The sequence below is a fragment of the Balaenoptera musculus genome, chromosome 7 (assembly GCF_009873245.2).
Source record: "Balaenoptera musculus isolate JJ_BM4_2016_0621 chromosome 7, mBalMus1.pri.v3, whole genome shotgun sequence".
NCBI classification, from domain to species: Eukaryota; Metazoa; Chordata; class Mammalia; order Artiodactyla; family Balaenopteridae; genus Balaenoptera; species Balaenoptera musculus.
The window spans coordinates 78030482-78054723 of NC_045791.1; the positions used below are offsets into that span (position 1 = coordinate 78030482).

General features: G+C 39.2%; 1 protein-coding gene and 1 long non-coding RNA gene across 7 annotated transcripts in view; one reads left to right on the forward strand and one right to left on the reverse strand.

Moving 5' to 3' along the window:
• SPATS2L (spermatogenesis associated serine rich 2 like) overlaps positions 1-24242 on the forward strand; it is a 167899-nt gene that overhangs the window by 49608 nt on the left and 94049 nt on the right. For 2 of the 6 annotated variants that reach the window (XM_036856997.1, XM_036856995.1), the window contains exon 1: positions 23014-23118. The exons of 3 other annotated variants lie outside the window; for them this stretch is intronic. The gene's annotated coding sequence lies outside the window, so the exon portion shown is untranslated. Of the gene's footprint in view, positions 1-23013; positions 23119-23139; positions 23373-24242 lie in introns of those variants that run through there. One more of the 6 variants, XM_036856994.1, reaches the window with a different exon arrangement.
• On the reverse strand, positions 21081-23677 carry LOC118897722. Its single transcript, XR_005020537.1, has 3 exons — positions 23370-23677; positions 22920-23061; positions 21081-21946 (listed from the first exon to the last, which is right to left on the reverse strand). It is a non-coding gene; the product is annotated as an uncharacterized LOC118897722 (long non-coding RNA).

Genomic DNA, 24242 nt, shown 5'->3' on the forward strand with positions numbered 1-24242 from the left:
AACTTTATTCCTATTTCGCGTGAAATGACAAGTACGGTGACTTGGTTTGGATCCATTTACATTCAAGTAGACCATCATCACGTTAACCGTGAACTAGCACTGGGTTTTAAAGTCTTTGTAGTTAATTTGAAGGCATCAATATATGTACAGGAGCAGTACCTGTCTCAAAGTGCACTGCAGACATCATCTTTGAGAAATGACAAGGATAATCAGTTTGTCTTCATAGCTTAAGGCACCTGAGCACACAGAGCCTGGGAGAGACTTGCTTAACCACTGAGACAAGGAAACTGCCCTCGTGTCAAGCAGCTAATGTTCTGTCACTTGCCAGACATTCCTGCTAAAGATTCATGTTCTGAAATGTTCATGAACCAACTAGACACACAAACTATGTGGTCTGGATTAAATAATATCTGCCTGAAAGGAAAGAAGTGAAGTTAGCCAGAAGGCCAGATGGCAGCTGTATTTTCTGCAGAACTCTATTTGGAAAGTGAGCTTTATGTAATTTTTGGTCATTTCTTACCATCTTAGGAGACCACTTTCAGAATGAGTCATTGAGGGATAAAGCACACAGGTTTTGAAAAAATGAGCTGCACAGACATAGGCATGTCATATAACCTGTCCACAGAATTATAGCTATTTGGTGAAAATGCTTGGATTTCTTTCTCTTCCAGCATTGTTATGACCTACTCCTCTATCCTATCTTTTTTACTATTCAGCAGGCTAAATTACTCCAGAGCTAAACTCCGTAGCTTACAATACTGTGGAGTTCACATAAAGGAAAAATGTGGCTGAAAAGGTCATGGACTTATTACTAGTGTTGTCTTTGACTAGATTGTTCACCCAAGTGCAGAAAACCAGCAGTTCTCAACTGCATACACACAAACATGATGCTTCCTTTCTTTTTGAGGCAGAGTGCCATTTCTAAATTGCATCTTCCAGCAAACTAGGTACCTTGGACTCATGAAGATTTAGTTCATGTTCTGTGTTTAAGAATTTTACTTTGAGGTTGTAGGGTGAGCCCCAAGCTTTTAAATAGAAGCAAAAAAACATCAACTCACACTGGGATTACTTAGACCATAACAATTCAGGTTAGAGAAAAATTTCAAGAAATCAATTAAGGTCGTTCATTTTCCAAATGGTGGGATCATCTCTAGGCATATTTAGTTTCTTCTCTTTCTTCCTCCGTATCTCATTGGTTACCAATGCTTGATTCCTATTCCTTCTAATGGACTTTTAGTTTCATACTTTTTTTCCATTATTACCTTCATTCCTCTAGTCAGACTCTCACGGTCTCTCATTCTAGACTGTTCAGAGCTCTATCCCATTTCTGTGATGTCTGTTCTTGGAATAAGGTATTCCAAGATAAGTCTCACTTGGGATACCCCTCCCTTTCTCCTTCTAGCTTGATAAACACCCACTCACTATCTCCTCCCCATTCATTTGAACACATACTGACTGAGCACCTGCCATAAAGTTGAAAATCACCTTACAGTGAGTGCATGGTGAGGAGTACAAGGCTGTGTGAAACAGGGTCGCACTGTACTGCTTGAGTCTGTCTGGACTGCTCCAGACCTCCACATCCTTCTCTTCTGAACTTCTAAGTACTTAAAGTCTAGACCAGAAGGCAACGGAGTGGAGTGCTCAAAATAACCCCATGGTACAGGAAGAATCTCTTGGAACTTATATTTACATTTTTTCATATCTCTAAAAATGCCTATTTTAGAGTGTTTTTATAAAGTATATTTAGTACAAAGATACATGTGTAACATTTACAAATCAATAATATACGTATGTTGGGGTCCATTTTACTAATAGAGTGAATGATCAAAAAATATATAAAGCCTCAAATTCAGGACAATTTCATCGGGGTTTTAGGAGGTCAGCAAACTGGCCCACCCAGGTCCATTCATTCTCTCATTCAAAAATTGTTTACTCATCCCCTACAGCGTGCCAGGCAGTTGGAGAGAGAAATCAGGCAAGATCAAAATGTCAGCTGTATTTCTGAAAAAAGCTCACTGGAAAATGTGGCTTTAGATCAGGGCCAGGATTGTTTGCTAATATTTCACCCCTGGGGTTAGCAAGCAAGTCACAGGTAAAGTGGGTGGGCAATTATAGCCCCGTTTCTACCTCCCTCCTCCCCAGCCAGGGGCTGCACCCAAGAGCAGGTGAGAAGGCCAGAGGCTCCTAACAGAGGAGAGGGGGAGGGATGGAGTGGGGCAGGCTCAGTTTATTCTTTCAAATATGCCTATGAGATAGGCCACTCCTTCTTGGGGGAAGGAAAGGAGGTAGCAGGTGGAGAAAGGTCTCTCCTCATAAATATGCCACTGTTGCTTCAGCTTTTATGATCTCCTAATAAGTAAGATTTCCTGTTCTTTCAAATGTATCTCCCTAAAAAAGAGCACTCGTCTCTTTTACCAAAAGAACAAGCAAAACACATAAACCTGCTGACCAGATTTTGAATTGTGTACTTGAAGGCCTAAGATATGCCATTATGTGGCCCTGCCCCAGAGTTCATTACACAGAAAAGAGTGCTGTGTGTGTGTGTGTGTGTGTGTTTCTTTGAAAAGAATGTGTGGCTGTCAGTCTCATCTAGATACATCATACAACTCCTTTCCGAGCTCCACTCGCCCATTCCCCACCATGCACACAGCATGCCGCCCCGACCCAAGCTGTTCCTACTATTAAATTTTGCAGTCTCTGGCACATTGTGGAAGGGAAGACATAGGTCAAGGCATGTGGTCATGAGAAACAAAGCAAAGAGAAACAAAAGCTTGTTGCTTCTCATTGCTCATAAGCAGAAAACAATTTGGTGTCATTCTCGAGAGAGAGAGAGATGCCTTGGAAGCACATCTGGTCCCTGGCTGAGGGACTTTGTTGAGGTCATTGAGTCCATCTGCACTCCTTCTTGCCTGCCCTCATAGGGCAGAACTCTAACATGACATTCTAGAAGATTAAAATCTGTCCAGTTTTTAAACATCTACAGAGAAAGATTTCACAACTGCCCTCAATAACTAATTGAGATGATTAACCATAGGCTCAGAGAACACCTCCCTCAAAACTTCAAGGCTTTCTTGCTTCAATTTAAAATGGTTTCCTTTTCATAGTGGAAGGGACAGTTTATCACCATCCTCTGTCTGATGCAGTGATATTCAGCTGACCACTAGATTGATGACTGAATAAGCCAATCATAGACCTACTTTTGTTTACCTTGAGTCATCTATGTGGTACCTCTCGGTATCCTTTCCAGTTTTCTGTATTTCACTTTAGTTGTGGAAACTAAATATAAGGATGATATGATGTTTTCTGTGTGCTTCCATGTGTTTCTCCCAAGTATTCAGCTTTAAAAACACAATGCTAATTCAGAACCAGCTCTTTACCTGTCCCTTCGGATTTCTTTGTGGTGTTAGGACATTTATACCTACGTCTTTAGGCTATGGAAACCTTTTTAATCCAAAAATATGAATGCTGGAAATTTCAGGAAGGTCAGTTCAGGAAATTTTTTGACTAAATATTAGTTAGGGTTCCGACTTGGCTGCTGCGATAAACACCAAACGACAGTGACTTAAAAAACTTGAAAGTTGATTTCTCCTTTATGAACAGTCTAAGTGTACAGGCTGAAGTGGAGGCTTCACAGTGATGGGGACCAGTCTTACTATATTGTTACGCTGTCCTCCTGTCTTTGTGGCTTCCATTTCAAGATCTTGTACACTTTAGCCAGCAAGAAGGGGACAAGAGGAAGTGGAAAGCACAGCCCTTCTTTTTAAGAGTACAGCCCAGAAGTTGTGTGTGTCCCTTCCATTCACATCCCGTTGGCCAGAACGTAGCTACATGAACACACTGAGCTGCAAGGGAGGCTGGAAATTGTTTCCTTGAGCTGGTTGGTCATATTCCTAAGTAGGACTTAGAAGTTCTATTACTAGAGGAAGAAGGAGAGAATGGATGTGGGAGACAACAGTTAGCTCTGCCTCTGGTTTGGTAGAGCTAGCCTAGAGAAACGTGCTTTGACCATGATGTCAACTAGGGAACTTGTAAGCAACGTAGAAAATACCTAAGGATATAAAGAAGGAGAGAATCTTGCTCTGCAGTAGAAGCCCAAACTCTTGGATAAACCTGGTGTTGCAACCTTATGGATTTCAGGCCTGGGGGTAACAATAAGGCATACCTCTCCAGCTACTAGGAAAGAAATTGAAGCTAATTTCCAGAAATGTCTCTTACTACTGTATAACTGAATTAAAATAGATTATCTAGGTTGAATTAAAATAGATTATCTAGGTGAAGTTTCCAGACTAAATAGCTTCAATATAAAACCCAGATCACACATTGCTTCCTTACTGTGATTTCAGGCTCCAAAAGCCATGCTGCCCTATCGCCCCTCGATCCAAATCATCCTATCAGTCTAAGATAGTGCTACACTTCTCCGAAAGGGGCAGTACCATATACTTGAGCCCTGTCGTGGTAAAAATAAAACTTTTAAAATCCTAGTAAATGAAAATTTTAAGTTAAAAAAATTGTACTACTGCTACCACCCCACTGTAAGATCTGCATTATTTTAAGAATGTTCTAGGAAAATAATGGTGAAAAGACACTTTGCTGACTACAGTGCTATACATGTTCCATCTGGGACTCGCATGTCATATTTGCTTACTTGATTAGCCAGGCGCTTTTTCCTGTTAGTGTTCACATTCATCTTTTTCAAATGTAACCCTGATTTTCATCTCAACCTGACAAGACCAACCTGGATTTTGACAGTCACACGGATTTTTATCTATTTAAACTGCTAGAAGCAAAATCTGATTTTTGTCCCTGGCTTTTGTTATTAAGAAAAGTAATAAAAACCGAGGCGGAATTAGATCAGGGCCATCCATTATTTTAACCAGGAACAAAAAAGAAATATACGGCTCTACCTAAGTATTGGATTAATTTAAGTATACAGCGGATGTTAAAAATTGCGTTTAAAATGTGTTTCTCAGCTGATGATGTATTCGGTATACGAATCTTAACATCTTCATCGCTTATTGTAGAAATAATAATATAGTAATAATAAAAACTCTCATTTGTTGAGTGTTTAGTGTGTATCTGCCCTGTGCCAATTTCTGTGGTCAAAGCTTAAGCCTTGAATCGGTCCCACCCAAACTGCTTGGCCGCTACACAGCAGAGGTAAGGGATACTGGGCAGCTTCGGGTGGAAGATAAACAATAGGTTCTACTTCAGTATTATTATTCCTGTTTGTATAGGTGGTGCATTCTCAACAGGAGCTGTATTTCCCTCATGAGGGGGAAAATTGGTTCTTGGGGCTTAAAAAAATCAGATATTATGGCTGAAGTCGTAGTGTGAGGGAGATGTGACTATGGGATAGTCAGAGAGTTGCTACCATGCTGGCTTTGAAGACGGAGGGAGGGGACATGAGCTCTGGAATGTGGAGAGACTACAGAATCTGGAAAAGGCAGGGAAACAGATCCTCCTCTGCAGCTACAGAACTGTAGGATAATAAATGTGTGTTGTTTGAAGCCACTGAGTTTGTGCTAATTTGTTCCAGCTGCAGTAGAAAATCAATACGCTCAGTTTCCTCTCCTGTTCACTGAGAAGAATAGAATGATCTATGTCACAGGTTTGTTGTAAGCACTAAATAAAATCATTTGTGAGTGGTACTTAGCATAGGGAACATAGTGACATGTGCTGGCTTTGACAGTACTCAGACAGGCAAGGTTTGCACCCTCAGTGCACTTTCCCATGTTGAGGTTGCCGAGAGATTTCTTTCTCTGATTATTTCAGTGACAACAGTCAAGCCTCAGACTGGCCCTATTATTTTAAGGAGACTTTGTAGACTTCTCAGATTCATCATGTATTGATTTTATTTTATGTTTTTAACTTTTATTCAAGTATAGTTGATTTACAGTGTTGTGGTGATTTCTGCTGTATAGCAAAGTAACTCAGTTATATATATGTGTGTGTGTGTGTGTGTGTGTGTGTGTGTGTGTGTGTGTATTTGGTTGGCCAAAAAGTTCGTTCGGGTTTTGTGTATGATCTTATGGAAAAACTGAATGAACTTTTTGGCCAACCCAATATACTTTTTCATATTCCTTTCTATTTTGGTTTATCACAAGATATTGAATATAGTTCCCTGTGCTATACAGTAGGACCTTGTTGCTTATCCATCCTATATACACTAGTTTGCATCTGCTAATCCCAAACTCCCAAACCTTCCTTCCTCCACCCCCCTTCCCCTCGGCAACCACAAGTCTGTACTCTGTGGGTCTGTTTCTGTTTTGTAGATAGGTTCATTTGTGTCGTATTTTAGATTCCACATATAAGTGATATCATATGGTATTTGTCTCTCTGACTTACTTCACTTAGTAGGATAACCTCTTGTTCTATCCATGTTGCTGCAAATGGCATTATTTCATTCTTTTTTATGGCTGAGTAATATTCCATTGTATGTATGTACCACATCTTCTTTATCCATTCATCTGTCAGTGGACATTTAGATTGTTCCCATGTCTTTGCTCTTGAAAATAGTGCTGCTATGAACATAGGGGTGCATTATCTTTTCAAATTATAGTTTTGTCTGGGTATATGCCCAGGAGTGGGATTGCTGGAGCATATGGCAACTCAATTTTTAGGTTTTTGAGGAATCTCCATATTGTTTTCCATAATGGCTGCACCAATTTACATTCCCACCAACAGTGCAAGACGGTTCCCTTTTCTCCACACCCTCTCAAACATTTATTATTTGTAGACTTTTTAATGATGGCCATTCTGACCGGTGTGAAATGGTACCTCGTTGCAGTTTTGATTTGCATGTCTCTAGTAATTAGCAGTGATGAGCATCCTTCCATGTGCCTCTTGGCCGTCTGTATGTCTTCTTTGGAGAAATGTCTCTTTAGGTCTTCTGCCCATTTTTTGATTGGGTTGTTTGTTTTTTTGTTATTGAGTTGTATGGGCTGTTTGTGTATTTTGGAAATTAAGCCCATGTCAGTCTCATAATTTTCAAATATTTTCTCCTAGTCCACAGGTTATTTTTTCATTTTGTTTATGACTTCCTTTGCTGTACAGAAGCTTGTAAGTTTGATTAGGTCCCGTTTGTTTGTTTTTGCTTTTATTTCTATTGCCCTGGGAGACTGACCTAAGAAAACCATCATGTATTTATTTTATATTTCAACCGTGGGATGTTTCTTTCAGTGCCTTCCAGGTACCACCAACTCTTAGATCCTTCCTCTAGGCAATTCTCCCCCCATTCTCTTCCCCTCTTCTGCTCTGTCTGAAACCTTGGTGGGGTGTATGGAGAAGGAAATTTCCAGCAATAGCAGGGAGGAGGAAAGGGCCAGCTGCCAAGCACCCCAGTGAGGGAGGGGGAGCCCCAAGTGGGCTGCCATTCCAGAGGGGCACGCCAAGTTAGAGCCTGCCTGGGCTGAGAAGAATGAACTCAGATGCATTGTTTTCTTTTTTTAACTTAAGGACAGTGTGTGTGTGTGTGTGTGTGTGTGTGTGTGTGTGTGTGTGTGTGTGTGTTCATTCTTGTTTTTTTTAATGACAGAAAATTCCGCTGAAAATGAGAATCTTCACAGTGTAGCATTCACTGACCTGCTTCATTAAGTCAGTTGGGTTGAGCCTGGTGTAAATGAAGTGAAGGCCACAGATTTTTCTCTCTTTGTTGAGTCGATTATTTTCACAGAGAACAGCTTTTGCATTATCACAGGAAAAGAAACCAATGGAATTGTATTCCTACTACTTAAAGTGCTAAAACTATGTGTGTTTACATATGTTATCTTTCAATCCTCATAGCATCACTGTGAAATAGATATTATTACTCTCACTCCCCGCTGAGGAAGGGCGAGTATCCTCACAATATCACTATGAAATAGATAAATAGATATCATGACCCCCAATTCCAGCTGAGGCCCCAGGGGCTCAGGGAGGGTGACGGCTGTACTGGTTTGGCTGGGACAGCGATGTGGGGCTGCTGCGAGCTGGTTGCCTAGGCGGGACCTTTCCATTGAGGCCATGTTTCAAAGCCTAGTTTTTAGCCTTGGAGGTCCACACATTGGACTTTTTTCTGTGAGCTCAGAGATGCTCAGACTCTATAGTGATATACTCAGGCTAACACAGTTTTTCTATGGACGATGGATCAAGCAGAAAGCTTATGTCTTTATCATTAGGGCATTTGTTCTTTCTAAGGACCAGGACATCCTCTTTGCAAAATCAAGGGCTCACAGTCTTCTCTTGCCCTTAACGCCAATCTGATCCCCTCAGTGCCCCCGAGTTCTTTATGAAATATGCATCCGGCCATTTCACTCCCTTGCTGTGACCCTTCAGGGACTCCTTGCTCCCCTCAGGATAAAGTTGAGGCTGCATTACTTATGTCACAGGCCTCTCTCCCTTTGGATTCATCACTCCTCCCTTCACTCAGTGTTAGGGATACTGAACACCTCCATCAGCCCTGAATCTTTTTTGTATCTGTGCTTTGGTGTATTTTGGTCCCTCTGCTGAGATCATGTTCTTCCCCTTTTTTTCCTCTTCACTGTACCCCATTCATCTGGCTAATTCAGGGGTCAGCTTAGCTCTAACATCCAACTGGAAGCTTCCCTTGATCCTCCTAATCTCGGTAATTTGCTCCCACCCTCTACCCCCAAGTCAAAGTGATCTAATAAAACCTTGTACTTCCTCTATAATAGCTTGTGTTGACTTGTGTCCTGTTTATTTGTCTGGTAACCCTCACCAGAATCTGAGTGACCACATCTACTCAGTTCTCTGAGGCCAGGGTCCATATTTCACTCACTATTACTCTTCTACCTAGTACTTGGCACAAGCCTATGTATACAGGAAGTGCTCAATAAAATTTTCTTGAATGAATAGAGAATGGAAGACCTATGTTGAAGTCTTGGCCTTGCCACTTTCTAGTGTGCCACTTTTGACAAGTTCTTTACATGCTTAGGGCCTCAGTTGCCTCATTTTTAAAAAGAGAAATTTCATTGAGATGATATGAAGTTCTTTCCAAACATGAACATATTGGGATTCTAATGCAACTCATTAGCCATCCAGAAAACATAAATCAACAGTCAGTCGTATCTTGCAAATGATAAGTTGGGAGCATTGCCATGGAATTCATTTCTTTAACGTGGATTGATTATTTCACTTCATCTACTTATATACATTAATGGTCAATAGATTCATACCTCTACTTGTGTTGATATTTACCCCCTTAACTCAAGGGTTTATTTTCTGCCGGATACTCTTCATTTATGCCGATAAGCACATCCAAAAGGAGCCTTTTAAGCCTGAGAAAATGATAAATTTTGTTTATGTCTACTTTTTTGTTCTTATGCCCATCTGTTTTTACCTAGAGAGGGACTTAATGAAATCTTCTGCCGTACTAATAATTTCAATTGAAGGTAATTAAATAAACCATTATATGAGAACAGCGGTATCAAATAAGAAAAAAACTGCAAATTTTGCTGATTATTCATGAAATTGAGTTGGTAATGGATATAATACCGTATATTAATGGTGTGGAATATTTGATATGAAAATAAAAGGAAAAAAGAGAACTACTAACATGCCAGCAGTAAGAGTACGAATGTGAAATATAAATCATTATAATAGCTCACACATGATGTCTGCTAGGTTATCCCTGAAGAGGGAATCCACACCAAACTACAAGATTGCATCTGAGATTACAGATTTTGGAGGTTGCTTCCTTCTACATTCCTAACGCTTATTATCATACGTATCAGAATCTTACCATGTCTCAAGTACTTCTTGCTACTAAATTAAACATGCTTAGATATTTCGTTAATATATTACATGTAATAATCTGAAGTAGTAATTTACTAAGAGTTTCTATAGGTGCAATTAATTTTTCCTAAAATTTGCTCTGTTTCCTGGTAATTATGACTAATTCAAGACTTAAAAATAGACTGAATTTTTTTCAAAAATTACTTCTTAACCTTACTACGAAGTCTTGCACAATTCAATGTTATTGAAATGATATACCTGCTGGGTTAAAACAGCAGTATCATCAGTATTCTAAGTAAACTCACTACAAATGGATTTTATTTTCTGTTTTTAACTGAAAGTTATCTTGCCCAATGCAGAATTTCTTTTATCTTTGGACAAAACTGTATTTGGCTTAGGTTATAGGCTAATTACCATTAGGGTTCTTTTCCTCTCTCTCCATTACTTTTATGTATTGTTGCTTATTTAGCAATCCATGATGATCTTTGACCTCCTGACTCAGCAAAGCCTGCTTCCAGTCAGGTGGCCATGACCTTGTGTGGACAGAGCACAGTCTGTTAGCAGCACATCAAGAAAACACCAAAGACAAATGGATTTGTTGTTTCTTTACTGACAAGTTAACTCTGAGCTCAAATCATAACCGGTAAAAATGATTTAAAGACTCAAATACTTGGTACAGAAACCTTGATGAAAATCTATACTTTTCAAGAAAATAAGAGTATATCTTTATTTCATATGGAAGATAAATTGTGGTGGTTTATTTGGGACAGCTTTTGCATTTTATTATAGACTACTTAAACTACTTTGCAAAAAGTAGGTTAAAGAAATTAAGAAAGTAATGCTCATATTTACATGTCCTAGTATTGGAAGTGAATTCCAATTTTTATGCTAAACATGGGGTATACGGATAAGTAAATTAAAGTTCAAATCCTGAAAGTTACTCATTATGTTGATAATCAACTGAATATTATAAATTTGGCCATATTCTTTTAAAATGTTAATTATTTCCATCGTTAAGGTCAGTGATTCTTAATGGTGGGTGGTAAGGGTCTATTTTATAAACAATGTAGTACTTTTTCTCGTAGCTCTGATTTTTTAAACTACTATCCTTAATTTGATATTTCCAATAGCATTATAGGAAAATAAGAAAGGTTTTCATTATCAAAAGATTGAGAAACCCATTTTAACTGATGTGCAGTTAAGAAAAGGTTGGTCCATGGCATAATTTTTGACAGGCAAGAAACAGAAGGAAAATGAGTTGTTCTCACTGAGCAGAAATCCAGACATTCTTGGGCAGGCAGAAGGGTACATATCTAAAGACCCAAGAAAGGACACACAGTTGGAGAAGTTAAAAGGAAGAAAGAAGGAATACAGTGCCCAGAAGAGTCCTTTGTACATAGTAAGCACTCAGTAAGTAGTTTTGAGTGAATAAATGAACTTAGACCACCCAACCATATGAAGCAATGATCTAATTTACTTCTGATATAGCATACAAAAGTGACACAAAGGTAGTTAGTAGGAGTGAGGAGAGACTTAAACTCTTTGGGCATCGCTAGAAGTCTTATTCATGTTTAAATGAAGACAAATCTCAGATACCAATTTACCTAACTGACATTTTCATTTTTAGAAAGGTAAAGAAAATGAAGGAAACTTCTATTTAGGGATCAAATTTTAACCAAGAAGAGATTGCTTGGTGAAATAGAAGTGGAAGGAATGTGTATCCATTTATTCAACAAATATTTACTGGATGTCTGCTATGTGCCAAGCACTCGGAAGACTATAGCCGTGATGTCATCTTAGCTTTTGTGATAACCAAGGAGCAGGTTATGTACATACAGCAGACTTTAGGAGGGAAATTTCAAATAGTCAAAGAAGTAGATGTGATTCCATAGTCTGAGACCCTAAAAGAGGAGATGACAAAGGAGATGAGAAACCCAATCCTTAAGTTCAGATTAGGGCCCTTTCTATGTGTTCCCGAGACTCCTCAAAACTCTCTTCTCAAATCCAGTATCAGGCTGGGTCATAATTCCCCTGCGCTCATCTCTATTTAGTCTGAAGCTTTAAGCTTCAAGACAGCGGGGCTGCATCTATCATGTTTATCTTTGTATCCCAGCAAATAGGACAGTCCCTGACACATAGCTTACATATGCCCAATAAATTATGTATACATACACACCCACAATTCATTATATATATAATGAATTAAGCAATAAATAGTGATGAAATTCTGATAATATAATCATGAATATTTTCCCAAATTATCAAAGATAATATATACACCCACACACACATTCCAAGTCTAACAATTCACAATTTTTTGAATGATTTGAATTAGAGGTTTGAAAGTTCTAAATAATGAGGAAAATAAATGGCTGTGGCTGCAAAGGGCATGCTCAAATTAACTCAAAATATAAAAGACCATTTCAAGAAGAACGCAAGGAGAGGCAAATAACTGAGAATACCACAGAGAGAGATAATCCCATTAGAATAGTGTCAGGAGGCCTAAAGTCCAGAGTGAGCTGAAGTATGTAAAAAATTCTAAAAACAACAAAAGAGACTTAAAAAGCTGGCAAGGAACAATTCTACAGAAAATGACGGTGACAAAATAAGCCAGACATAGAAAACTGGAATGCTTGTGATGTTCAGTATTGTGCCCATTTTTGCTAATGACATAGTTATAATTTCTGTCAAGACTAGAATACTATTTTTATTGTAGACTTTTTGTTTTACTCTTGTAGAAAAAAGAACAAGAAAGGGATAGGACCTCTGATGAGAAAAACAAAAGACTATTCATCTCTTCTTATTTTTGCCTTTTAATTGAGGATCATGATTTCCCACCTGGTAGGGTAGAACAAAATGTGAACAAGAGGGAATTGAGGCCCACAGCAGCATAACACTAGATCCTTAGCTGTTTGGCATGGATTGGGGTCTCCTGGCCCAGACTGTATCCACAAGCCTGAGAACACTCATGCCTGTGACTGTCCCACTCCAGCCAGCCACAGTGGAGGCATTTCAACGAATGGAAAAGTCCCCAAAAGCCTGGAGACTGACAAAAAAGAGAAAATATAAAATCCCAGCAGAATTCTAAAATTTATTCTGAAACTTTTTGAGAACACTCAGAAAAGAAAGAGGTAATCATTAGGCACCAAAAGGAAGTGAAGCAGGACTAAATGATTTTCCTCTTCAGTAGAATAACTAGAATGCAGGATGAAGAAAATGTGGTAGATTCAGTGTGTATAAATTTCATCAAGGCAGTTTTCACAATATCTTATGATTCTATTAGGATTTGATGGAGAAATATGAACTGAATAACAGAATAGTCAAGTGGATTCACAGCTAGGTTTGCATAACCAAACCCAAGGAGTGCTAAAGAATGGGTCCATGTGATCTCAGGGGTGATCTATAGACATCTACTTGTGTTTTTCTCTAGATCTCTCTGTATCAGCGATGTGAATGATGATGAATCTGATGGAGATAATACAAATAAGAGACATCTTTTGAATTCTTAAGTGTCAAACACTTTTCTATTACTCTATGTGTATTCGTTTATTTAATCCTTACAACAAGGAAGCTGCACAGCCTCTTAGATAGCCTCATCCACCAGCAAGAAGAACTACAGGTCTGCAGCCTGTGGAAGGAAAACCACATTCACAGAAAGATAGACAAAATGAAAAGGCAGAGGACTTTGTACCAGATGAAGGAACAAGAGAAAACCCCAGAAAAACAACTAAATGAAGTGGATATAGGCAACCTTCCAGAAAAAGAATTCAGAATAATGATAGTGAAGATGATCCAGGACCTCAGAAAAAGAATGGAGGTAAAGATCAAGAAGATGGAAGAAATGTTTAACAAAGACCTAGAAGAATTAAAGAACAAACACCTAGAAGAATTAAAGAACAAACAAACAGAGATGAACAATAACTGAAATGAAAAATACACTAGAAGGAATCAATAGCAGAATAACTGAGGCAGAAGAACGGATGAGAGACCTGGAAGACAGAATGGTGGAATTCACTGCCGCGGAACAGAATAAAGAAAAAAGAATGAAAAGAAATGAAGACAGCCTAAGAGACCTCTGGGAAAACATTAAACGCAACAACATTCACATTATAGGGGGTCCCAGAAGGAGAAGAGAGAAAGAAAGGACCCAAGAAAATATTTGAAGAGATTATAGTTGAAAACTTCCCTAACACAGGAAAGGAACTAGCCACCCAAGTCCAGGAAGCGCAGAGAGCCCCAGGCAGGATAAACCCAAGGAGAAACACGCCGAGACACATAGTAATCAAATAGGCAAAAATTAAAGCCAAAGAAAAATTATTGAAAGCAACAAGGGAAAAATGACAAATAACATACAAGGGAACTCCCATAAGGTTAACAGCTGATTTCTCAGTAGAAACTCTACAAGCCAGAAGGGAGTGGGATGATATAATTAAAGTGATGAAAGGGAAGAACCTACAACCAAGATTACTCTACCAGGCAAGGATCTCATTCAGATTTGATGGAGAAATCAAAATTTTTACAGACAAGCAAAAGCTAAGAGAATTCAGTACCACCAAACCAGCTCTACAACAAATGCTAAAGGAACTTCTCTAAGTGGGAAACACAAGAGAAGAAAAAGACCTACAAAAACGAACCCATAACAATTAAGAAAATGGTAATAGGAACATACATATCGATAATTACCTTAAACGTGAATGGATTAAATGCTCCAACCAAAAGACACAGGCTTGCTGAATGGATACAAAAACAAGACCCATATATATGCTGTCTACAGGAGACCCACTTCAGACCTAGGGACACATACAGACTGAAAGTGAGGGGATGGAAAAAGATATTCCATGCAAATGGAAATCACAAGAAAGCTGGAGTAGCAATACTCATATCAGATAAAATAGACTTTAAAATAAAGAATGTTACAAGAGACAAGGAAAGACACTATGTAATGATCAAGGGATCAATCCAAGAAGAAGATATAAAAATTATAAATATATATGCACCCAACATAGGAGCACCTCAATACATAAGGCAACTGCTAACAGCTGTAAAAGAGGAAATCGACAGTAACACAATAATAGTGGGGGACTTTAATACCTCACTTACACCAATGGACAGATCATCCAGACAGAAAATTAATAAGGAAACACAAGCTTTAAATGACACAATAGACCAGATAGATTTAATTGATATTTATGGGACATTCCATCCAAAAACAGCAGCCTGTCTTCTCAAGTGCACATGGAACATTCTCCATGATAGATCATATCTTGGGTCACAAATCAAGCCTCAGTAAATTTAAGGAAATTGAAATCATATCAAGCATCTTTTCCGACCACAATGTTATGAGATTAGAAACCAATTATGGGGGAAAAAAACGTAAAAAACACAAACACATGGAGACTAAACAATACATTACTAAATAACCAAGAGATCACTGAAGAAATCAAAGAGGAAATCAAAAAATACCTAGAGACAAATGACAATGAAAACATGACGATCCAAAACCTATGGGATGAAGCAAAAGCAGTTCTAAGAGGAAAGTTTATAACAGTACATGCCTACCTCAAGAAACAAGAAAAATCTCAAATAAACAATCTAACCTTACACCTAAAGGAACTAGAGAAAGAACAAACAAAACCCAAAGTTAGTAGAAGGAAAGAAATCATAAAGATCAGAGCAGAAATAAATGAAATAGAAACAAAGAAAACAGTAGCAAAGATCAATAAAACTAAAAGCTGGATCTTTGAGAAGATAAACAAAATTGATAAACCTTTAGCTAGATTCATCAAGAAAAAGAGGGAGAGGAATCAAATCAATAAAATTAGAAATGAAAAAGGAGAAGTTACAACAGACACCGCAGAAATACAAAGGATCCTAAGAGACTACTACAAGCAACTCTATGCCAATAAAATGGACAACCTGGAAGAAATGGACAAATTCTTAGAAAGGTATAACCTTCCAAGACTGAACCAGGAAGAAATAGAAAATATGAACAGACCAATCACAAGTCATGAAATTGAAACTGTGATTAAAAATCTTCCAACAAACAAAAGTCCAGGACCAGATGGCTTCACAGGTGAATTCTATCAAACATTTAGAGAAGAGCTAACACCTATCCTTTTCAAACTCTTCCAAAAAATTGCAGAGGAAGGAACACTCCGAAACTCATTGTATGAGGCCACCATCACCCTAATATCAAAACCAGACAAAGATACTGTAAACAAAGAAAATTACAGACCAATATGACTGATGAATATAGATGCAAAAATCCTCAAGAAAATACTAGCAAACAGAATCCAACAACACATTAAAAGGATCATACACCATGATCAAGTGGGATTGATCCCAGGGATGCAAGGATTCTTCAATATACGCTAATCAGTCAATGTGATACACCATATTAACAAATTGAAGAATAAAAACCATATGATCATCTCAATAGATGCAGAAAAAGCTTTTGACAAAATTTAACAGCCATTTATGGTAAAAACTCTCCAGAAAGTGGGCATAGAGGGAACCTACCTCAACATAGTAAAGGCCATATACGACAGACCCACAGCAAACATCATTCTCAATGGTGAAAAACTGAAAGCATTTCCTCTAAGGTCAGGAACAAGACAAGGATGTGCACTCTCGCCACTATTATTCAACATAGTTTTGGAAGTCCTAGCCATGGCAATCAGAGAAGAAAAGAAATAAAAGGAATACAAATTGGAAAAGAAGAAGTAAAACTGTCACTCTTTGCAGATGACATGATACTATACATAAAGAATCCTAAAGATGCCACCAGAAAACTACTAGGGCTAATCAATGAATTTGTTAAAGTTGCAGGATACAAAATCAATGCACAGCAATCTCTTGCATTCCTGTATACTAATAACGAAAGATCAGAAAGGGAAATTAAGGAAACAATCCCATTCACTATTGCAACAAAAAGAATAAAATACCTAGGAATAAACCTACCTATGGAGACAAAAGACCTGTATGCAGAAAACTATAAGGCACTGATGAAAGAAATCAAAGATGACACAAGCAGATGGAGAGATACACCATGTTCTTGGATTGGAAGAATCGATATTGTGAAAATTGACTATACTACCCAAAGTAATCTACAGATTCAATCAATACCTATCAAATTGCCAATGGCATTTTTTACAGAACTAGAACAAAAAAATCTTAAAATTTGTATGGAGACACAAAAGACCCCGAATAGCCAAAGCAATCTTGAGGGGAAAAAATGGAGCTCGAAGAATCAGACTCCCTGATTTCAGACTATACTATAAAGCTACAGTCATCAAGACAATATGGTACTGGCACAAAAACAGAAATACAGATCAATGGAACAGGATAGGAAGCCCAGAGATAAACCCCCACACCTATGGTCAACTAATCTATGACAAAGGAGGCAAGGATATACAATGGAGAAAAGACAGTCTCTTCAATAAGTGGTGCTGGGAAAACTGGACAGCTACATGTAAAAGAATGCAGTTAGAACACTCCCTAACACCATACACAAAAATAAACTCAAAATGGATTAAAGACCTAAATGTAAGACCAGACACTATAAAACTCTTAGAGGAAAACATAGGAAGAACACTCTTTGACATAAATCACAGCAAGATCTTTTTTGATCCACCTCCTAGAGTAATGGAAATAAAAATAAAAGAAACAAATGGGACCTAATCCTTACAACAATCCCTATGCAGTTGCTATATTTATCTACACTTTACAAATGAGTAACACAGAGGGTTGAAGTAACTTCCTCAAGGTCACACCGTTCTTAGGTGGCAGAGCTGACATTCAAGCCCAGACTGTTTAATTAGTGGCATAAGTTACATAAATGATATCCATCAAATTGTGGATGACCAGAGTGAAATGTGTAGCTAAAATTGTAAAGTTATAGATTTGGTATCCAGAAAAAGAAATAAGAAACTCTAATAGACTGGAAAAATTAGCCAAATGAATAAAGATAAAATTGAGTCAAATATAAACTCATACACTTAAGTTCCAAATAAATCAACTGCAAAAGTAAAGATTGGGGAGATGGGACTTACAAATAGATCAAATGAGGAAGTCTTTGGAGTTTCATTTAATATAGGCTCATTATGACCGATGTACAGTGTGATTATCAACAAAATGCAATCTTAGCACAAAATTTAAAAACATTGTTCTTCTTCCCATTAATAATTTTCCACCCCATTTGACTTTTTTTTTTTAACCAAGTCAGCTTTACATTTTTTATTCTAATTCTAGGGAATACTAAGGTTTGTAATTTAGAATGAACCCGCTAAATAATTTTCAGACGATTCCCTTTATTTTCATTGAACCAAAATGATGGCAGCAGACTAGTGGAATAAGCACAAGCTTGGGAGTCAGTCCCAGAGGCTGAGTCCCCTCCTTGCTGTTGACTGACTCTGGGACCTTGGCCTTAACGTCTGTACGCCTAGTTCCCTCATCTAGAAAATGGCGATAATAATGCCTACCTTGCAGGAGCATCCTGAGGACTCAGGGAAATAGACATAAAGAGATAAAATCATCCAGCGTGGTGCCCGAGGGGGTTTCATTTGGTTCACTGTTGTAGCCCCATCGTGTAGGCCAGTGCCTGGCACAGAGGAGGCGCTCAGAGGTGTTCGCTAAGTGAATACTGAATGAATGAATGAATGAGTGAATGAACGTGTTCAGCAGAGGATAGTTCTTACTAAAGGCATGGCAGTGTTTTCAGATGTGAGAAGTCTTTGTAAAGCAAGAAACTGATTATTCACAGGTTTGAAGAAGGGGAATGCTTTGTCATAGCTAAATTTACTTTTTCCCATCATGCAGCGTAGCTTCAGGATTTTTTGAAAACTAAAGTAAAACTGTGACCATTAGGTCGTCTTTGTAGTGTTTCTTCAGTCCTTACACCATTCTTCCGTGAGGTATCTAGAAAGGTCTCATTCTGCCTAGTCAGATATTGTTTGAAAGCTTGAAATGAAAAATGAAACCAAGTTAAGTCTGGCTGGCAGCCATTCAGAAATAGATTTTTTTTTTAAAGTAGATTAATTTTCAAAGACATTTTTCCTCTTTAAGACTTCCTTGTTTTTAAAGAAGCATTTAGTAAAACAACAGGAATGTCTTTTCAGTGTCTGGTTATCTCTTTTTCAAGACTGAGTTTGGTAAATTACATAATATTAGCTGTTGGTCATCTTCCAGGTAAAAAATAAAACCAAATGAAGTCTTTAATGTAATTTATGAGTTTCTCTCCTAGAGCTAAGTGAAACTCAGCTTCATAGCTTTTATTTGTTTTGGGGCCTTTAATATTAGTCAGATTAAAGCTTATGTTTTTATAAAACTGTAAGGACAAAGAATTATGTTAAAATAGCTAAAAAAACAAACAAAAAAAAATCTTCAGTGTTTGATTCAGCATGTCAAGAATAACAGAGAATATAGGGTCTGGTTTCAGAACCTTGTAACCAAAAATGACAGTGTGGTGGGATGGGGAGTTGGTGTGGTGTTGGATGAGCAGGAACCCTCGCATTCGCTAAAAGGAAAACGAAAGAAGGATGTTAACTCTTTGCTGTATTATGAACAGGACAAGTGTATAATTGAAACCAAACCATTAACACCTTTTCACATACTGCCTTCTGATGTCATCTAATTACCTACTGCCTGCTAACCTTATCTCCCTCAGGAGCCGATCTTAAAATTACACTGCGTTGCAATTAGCTAAACACATTGCACCTAGTCAAGGCACATAGTGGACGCCCAGTAAATATTTGTTGAATGACTTCTGTGCACTATGCAGGTGGGTTTTCTTTCTGATCTCATGCATGACTTACTTGTTTCCACCGGAGAGGTTTCAGTTTTGCTCTTTCTCTTACTGGAAATGCCATTACCATCATTGGCAATACTGCCTCAATGCAGTGCAAAAGAACACCTCCTCCTAGAAGCCTTCTCTGATTAACCCACCTGAACTAAAGCCATCTCACCCATCGAGAAGCCCCTTTTATAAATATGGTTGTAGTCATTTCAGAATGATTTAAGATTCTTATTTCTCTTGGCTCTGACATCCCCCATTCCCCAAATATACACGCATCAAGAATAGGCATTGAGTCTTATTTCCCACAGGGACACACACAGGGACACCCCTGCACATGCAGTGTCCACCTATGGAAAGCACACTCAAAGGACGTGTTCTACAGCTAGGTAATGAAATTTTTAACATTAGTGTACAAAACCAGACAACCCTGATTGCTTGTCTCTATCGGTCTGCCAAGAATGGGTATAAATGGAATCAAGGCTGTGAGAGATGGATCTTTTTCATCAGACAAGTGATCAAAACCTAATACATTTACACCTCAAAATTGCTTTAAAGGAGATTGGATGACTAACAGAAAGTCTTCCAAAGGGAAATAATATATGGTATTATATTTAATTGAGAGACCTGTACAATATTTGAACTTCTGTACAAAAACCAGTTTCGATTCATTCAATCTTTAGAAAAATGATTTGGAAGAGATTAAACTACATATTGCTATGGCTTATAGACCATCATAAGCCTTTGGTACCTTCCAAACTTCCCCCAATGTGAGTTGAGCCATAGGTCAGGCTGGGACTCAGAGCAAGGTGTATGCTTTCAGGCAGGCCTTTGATTGCTGTAAACTAAAGGGATAAGCAGACAGGTCGTGAGAAGGTTTACAAAGGACCTATAGAGTTCATAAGGGTGTCAACAGCAATAAAAATCCTATCTATAGGTGGAGTTACAGGGTATATATTGGTGAGGTTAGTGGTTAAATGTGTTTAGCTTTGGGTTGGAAACCACTTTTTTCCCCTCATACTCCACAGAAAAGATAAATTTTCGGCCTATCTCTTTCAGACAGAGCATAGGCTTTGGTGCAGGGGAACTAGAGGGCTAGCCTAGTGACCTGATTATCCTGAATACAAGGCTCTGAGTTAAGAAATAAAATAAGTAGGAGATGTTGGGGAGGTTACCTGGTTAAAGACATGGGCTACGTGGGGTCCAATACAGGAGGACGTAGAGGGCTTCAGCGCTCATGATTCGACCTTGACTCTGAGAATGACTGAAACACTGCTGGGTTGGACATATGGGGGGAGGAGGAGAAGGAGTGGATTGGAGGGTGTGTAAAGTGATGTGGCTAGAGCAGCATTTGACAATGCTGGTTTTAATGGTGGCATTTAAAGTGATACTCCAGTACTAGATGTTGAAACCTGGGGAATAAATTATTGAAGACTCACTGAAACCAAGAAAGGAAAAATAAAATGAGAGGACATTCACTCCTCTTTTTCCACATGTCTTTATTGAACATTTAAAAGGTCAAAGGCACTCTCCTAGGTACTTTGGAAAAGGGAAAGGAGAAGTGGAATTGATCAGAGACAGGCTTTTTAAAAGGAAGAAATTCTTTTTGTGATTCATTAAATCTATTAATATCTCATATATTTGAAGCACTTTAAAAACAGTTATTAATTTCCCAAAAACAGCATATATTTCAGTTGACGAATTTCTATTTTTTTATTATAGCTAGAAATTGAAATAAAATTCACTAAGGCAGTGAATATGACCTCTAGAATTTTGACCATATCATAAAATGGCCAAAATGAGTTTTTTTATCTGTGATTGCGTTAGAATAAGTTCAAGGGCATTAAAATCATGTTAATTCTCTCTTTTTATCCATCTTGATACAATTACCTGAAATCAGCACATAGGAAAGGAGATTTTGTAATTTTTAGGCTGTTCTGTTATTAGCTCTAAAACCTTATTTGAACTTTGTTCTTTCCATGTTATAACTGCTTATTGTCTTCTAAAGACAAGTACCTTAGCTGTGAACTTGGTCACTAGAGCACTGACCACATCTGGTAGCCATAAGGCAGGAAACCGTGACGTGGCATGGGTTTCTGAGCCATTCTACAAGGAAGAGGTATTATAGTCTTGGATTCACTTTTGCCTGTGCTGAAATTTGAAGAACATGATAAACAAATGGCCCTGAGGACACTGAGCCCTGGAAGTCTCTATCCCTCTCAGCAGTGCTGCAGTCAGGCCTCAGCCTTGGACTGCCATCCACACCTCTCTAGAATTGCCCTAGGCTTCCCTTAAGGTGGCAGTGTCCATGGTGAGGGAAAGGTGTATCCAGGTGAGGGCAACTTGTGGTCAGAAGGTTGTGTTTCAAGGGCCAGTTCCATCACTGGCTAGATGACCATAACTTCTTCCGCCTTAGTTTCTCACCTGCAAAATGAGGATGGAGGGGAAAGCAACCACATAAGCTATGGAGGAATCGAATGAGATTATTTATTTATATTTATTTTATAGCACGTAATGTGTGCTAAGCACTGTTTTAATCGCTTTACAAATATGAACTCATTTCATCCAAATTACTACCCCATGAGGTAGTTACTATAATCATTCTCAGTTTACCTATGAGGAAATGAAGATGTAGAGAGGTTGAATAACTTGCTCAAATCCCCAGACCAGTAAGAGGCAGAGTTGAGATTCAAACTTGGCAAATTGTAATTACTTATTTTCTATCATAAGAGGATAAGGAAGAATCTGAATAGCAGAAATGGGCAGTGGTTCCTGTTTGCCATCATTTGGGGGCCCAAGATCCTGTGTGGTGGTGACGGAGGCACAGTAATTAATGCAGATGTCTCTGCCACAGGGCTGGCTATAGGGGCTCCCGGGCTAACTGCCTGTGGGTGGTTAGCGAGATGGTGGGTGAGAGGCCTGACCCTAAAGAGAAATAGTGCCTTTCTAAGAACATGTTGAATTTACGAGTTAATTTTTTTTAAGTATCAAACCAGCAAACAAACATAGATAGGACTAAGGTGCCTATAGGTGGCATAGGCCTGACAGGCCTTCTCCATTCTGCCCCCCAATGGTTATCCCCACTCCCATGCTCCTCACACTAGCTTTTCCCTGGTGAAATTCACCATGAAAACTTCATTCCTTTGGGTGAGGGTATGACCCCTAATAAAATGTATATACCCCTGGACACAGTAGTACATTATTCAGTTAGTGTAAAATTAGCCAGCAGATGCCTCTGGTTAGGTCTAGAACCAGGAACAGGTTTTAGAATGGGGAGGGGAGAGAGTTAAGGCTCAGGGTGCAGTGCTAGGAATGTTTGCTAATTGATTGATCTGCCTGTACTGGTGTCACTGGAAGATTAGAAGCCCTTAGCTGACTCCCATTCTCAGGAACTGACCTTTGGAACGATGACTTCGGTCCCAGCGCATACTGTCTCTTAGCCTCCGGGGCAGTCCGTGTAAAGTTCGCAAGTTCAGTCTTACAGCTATGCGTTCCCCAAGAGGAGAAGAATGAAGAACTGGGCATTTGCTACCAGGGGCCTGAAGGCAAAAGCACAGGGCAGTTTTACAAAAAGGAAACAAGTATTTTCGAAGTAGGTGAGTCCCTCCGAGCCTCAGGTGGCCTCAGCCACCAGCCCACCCCTCGGCCACACCCAGGATCCTGCTACCTACCCCACCTACCCTACTCCACCTGCCTCGCTGTTGAGATGACTTAACTGGACGCAGTAAAAGCAAGTTGATAAAGGTGGCCAGTTCCGGGACAGGGCTTATCTGTCTATTCTGTCTATCGAGAAAGGCAGTCAAGACGTGCGCTGGAAGCCCTGATTTGGAACTCCAGGACACCTTACCAAGTGAGTCGAGGTGGATTTTGTTGGAAAGGCTTAGGAGCAGTAGTACTGGGTGGGGGGAGGAGGCGTGAGAGGGGCTGGCTGCCTGTAGTTCTCTTCTGCCTCAGTTGCCTGGCACTGCTCTCCCAGCAAACGCCAGCGCCTGTAAGTTAGAACATCACAGACTGTTTTGATTCAGCCAGTGCCAGTGACGGACGTTTCAAGGAAGTAGGAGGGACCTGACTTGCTCTAATACTTTGAGAAAACCATTAAATGTTTACTAGGAGGATTCTGGCTTAATGAACCAGGAATATTGTGAGTTCCTTAGAACAGAGGTTTTTGAAACCAGAATATCCTCAGGAGAGACGGTGGCTTCCTTTACCAGGTGTTTATTCCATGACAGATGAGCGCGCTTGCCCAGAGTTGGCTGTGAATGTAGAGCTTTTGGTTGCCAGGTTTTGTCAGGATTTCTCTTTGCCAGGCCAGAGCTATAGTGCAGAACCACAGTGCATGTTTTCTTTGGAGATGAATATCAGTGTTTTCCTTCAAAATATGCTGTAAAAACTTTAAAAAAAATATACAGCCTCCACTTCCAGCCCACCCCCTCTAACTGCGAGCCCACCTCTAACCCTCTGGTGAGCCCGGTCTCTGGGGTGAGACTGGCTAGCCGGGCAGATCACAGCACCAGCATTGCTCTGCCCCGAGCCTTGAAGCAGGTCAATTCCAAGTCTAATTTCCTGAGTCCACACACTGATTTCCTTCCCCACCTCCTCTTTTCTGTGTTTTTGCTTGTATATCTGTCTCCATCAGAGGGTTTAAGCTCCTTTGGGGGCAGGAGCCCTGGAGTCAGGAGGTCCAAGTTCAGATCTCAGCTCAGGCACTTACTGGCAGTGT